A 2,888-nucleotide genomic window follows, 5' to 3' on the forward strand; every position below is an offset into this window, starting at 1 on the left:
TTTTTCTTGAGAAACTCTCGGACAATCAGGTTGATGCAGTGTGCCAAACATAGGACCCTGCAATAGCCCTGTGTGGCATGGCCCTGACTATGTTAATGCCATTGTCCATGGCAACATTCCAATTCGGAGACCTGTAATGTCGCAGCCATTCACACGCGTGTTATTAAATTTGTTCAGGATGTTTGCAGCTGTATGTGATTTCTCTATGTTGAACATGGCTATTGTTGAATGCTGCTGAATGTTCTTAAAAATGTCTTCAGGGCCAAGACCTGTAGATACCTTTACTTTACCCCTGCACAAGTGAGCACAAGTGAGCACAAGTGAGCACAAGTGAGCCAGTGTGCAGTGATTCACCTTTAATCAGTCACCTGATGACTGGTCTGCATGTTTGTCATCAGGTGGATAGTGTGAACCATCCATTTGCAGCACATTGTGATGCAGCACTGGAACAGCAACTCTGGCAAAATTGGTCTGACTTGGAACCTTCCATTTCGGCAGATGGCTGCCACAAATTCTAAGAATCCCACTTCTTCCAGAAAAGAAAAAGGGAGGCGGTCCAGTGCCAACATTTGTGCCAGCTTCCCATTGTACAAATGTGCCATTGGGTGGTTGCAGTCGTAGGGTTCCTCCTGCCTAAACATTCCCATAATAGTAGACTGGATTTTCCTCTTTTCTGAGGACACCAAAGCAGGCAACATTTGAAAAGTAGTTTGTGGTCATGGGGCAGTCATTGTATGCCTTGGTGTCTCCCTCTGACTCTTAGTCTTCCGCTGCCATTGTGAGGTTGCTGAAGTGGGTGATTCTGGTGACTGCTGGGGACAGGGCTACTTTGCATTAGGATTTCACCCTCTCCTTTCTCACCTTCCACTGTGATTTAACCACTTGTAGCTGATGTTTCCTGGCTCTCCTCACCTTCATCATGGCAACCACGTTCAGCAGTTTTTTTAAGATGCTCCTCCCACTGGATTGCAAGATTTGTTTCATAAGGCTTACCTCGACAAACACTTGTGTGGCAAGTGGAGCATATTGCAAAGTTCTCTTTCTGTTTCCTAATTCAAAAAAAAAGTCTTAAACTGGGGGTAAGTACTTTCTTACTGGGCCACTGCCAATGCCTGAAGAACAACTGGAGGTAGGTGGGTGTGTCAAGTACATCTCTGCAGTGCATACTTCTACTGAGATAGGGATTGGTAAGGGTCTCATCTGGGGCCCTACAAATATAGGAGCTGGCGTTGCTACCTATGCCACTTCCCTCAGAGCAGGTTGGATAGTTATGAAGGACTCCTCTGTTTCAGCTTCCACAATGACTGTCTCATCATCGTCATCCTCCTCATCATCCCCTCCATGATTCTAAGGCTTTCTGGAACTGTTTTTTTACCTTGCCTCTCCTGGCATCTCTTGGACTCTGCACGGGTCTGCTCAGTGTCCCTATCATCGTCATTAGAATTGGTGCTTGGAGAAGATGGTGGAGTAGTACCTTTCCTTTTTCTTGCTGGAGATATGTGAGTCATTGATTCTAAAAGAGGAGGTTCTTGCTCAGCAGGAAGCTCGACCTCCTGTTCTGCTCCAACTTTGGGAAGATCTACTATTGCTGGCTTCAGCTGCTGTCCTCTTTACTCTGTTTCTTGAAACTATTGAGTACTACTTTACGCAAGGGACCATTCAAATTCAGTGTCACTGCTCATCAGCGTCTCCATGATTGCAGTGACTGCCTCACTGACAGATATGATCTTGGGCTTAGGTTGGGGTGGTGCTGTTGATGCAGGAGTGCTGCTCCCAGGTTCCTCCCCGGCATGCACAAGTCTGCCGAAAAAGGTTGCGTTCAGCATGCCACTAGAGGAAAGATGCTTCTTCTCATTGACCACTTTCTTGAGAGCAACTTTCTTTGGAGCCATCCTAAAACTATCAGTTGGTAGATGCATGAAGCTGCACAAGCGGAAGAGATTGGAGGACTGAAAGCACTGTACAGGCCTTCTCTTTGGCAGTACTGAGCATGATGTGACATCTCTTCTCTTGTGCACTTAAAAGCAACCAAGAAAGAAAAACATATAGTTAGTGAAACATGGCATTGTTACAGGTTGAAATAGTACAGACAAATGCAACATTAGTGTTGTTGGTTAATTATGTGATAAATACCAATTTAATCAAACATTGTAAAGGTACCCACACCACCACACCATAAAATTTAATTTCAAATCGGGCAGCACAACATGCAGATATAGCTCTTTGCTTTATCTTTATCTGTTTTAAAGGAGACACCTGTGGCAGTGAGAGAGAGGTGCATGGGTAAATAGAATAATCTTTAAAAAACCTATGGCGGCAAGGTGGTCAAAGGGAAATGGAATAACTATTAAAAAAATAATTATGCTGCTGATGTGTCTGCAGTGCACCGCAGTCAGGGTGTCCAGGAGGAAATGGAATTATTGTACACGTAAAGAAATCAAATGCTGTTGTGTGGCTGTGCATCTACAGTGGATGGATGGATGGATGGATGGATCAAGGTAGAATGCAGAATTAAATAAACTGAAAAAATAAAAAATGTAAAAAGTCAAAAACATTTTTTTTTTAAAGTAAAATACTTTTTTTAATTATAAAACGAGAATTAAAAATAAAACATTCAAATAACAACAAAAATAAAATAAAATAAATAAAAAAACATATATAAAAAATCAAATTAAACAGATGATCAATAATTGCCAATGTTTGTATGGGAGGACTAGAAGAAAAACCATATTGTGAGGAAAGGACAAAGGAGGAACAAAATAAAGCAAATACATATAAAAGGAAGGAAATAATATAAGCAATGTTCATCAGAATCATATTCTTTAGTATACATATACTACATTGATCCCCAGGCATATCAATATTAAACTGGTATCAAATCAACCCAT

The sequence above is a fragment of the Pleurodeles waltl genome, chromosome 12 (genome assembly GCF_031143425.1).
Source record: "Pleurodeles waltl isolate 20211129_DDA chromosome 12, aPleWal1.hap1.20221129, whole genome shotgun sequence".
NCBI classification, from domain to species: Eukaryota; Metazoa; Chordata; class Amphibia; order Caudata; family Salamandridae; genus Pleurodeles; species Pleurodeles waltl.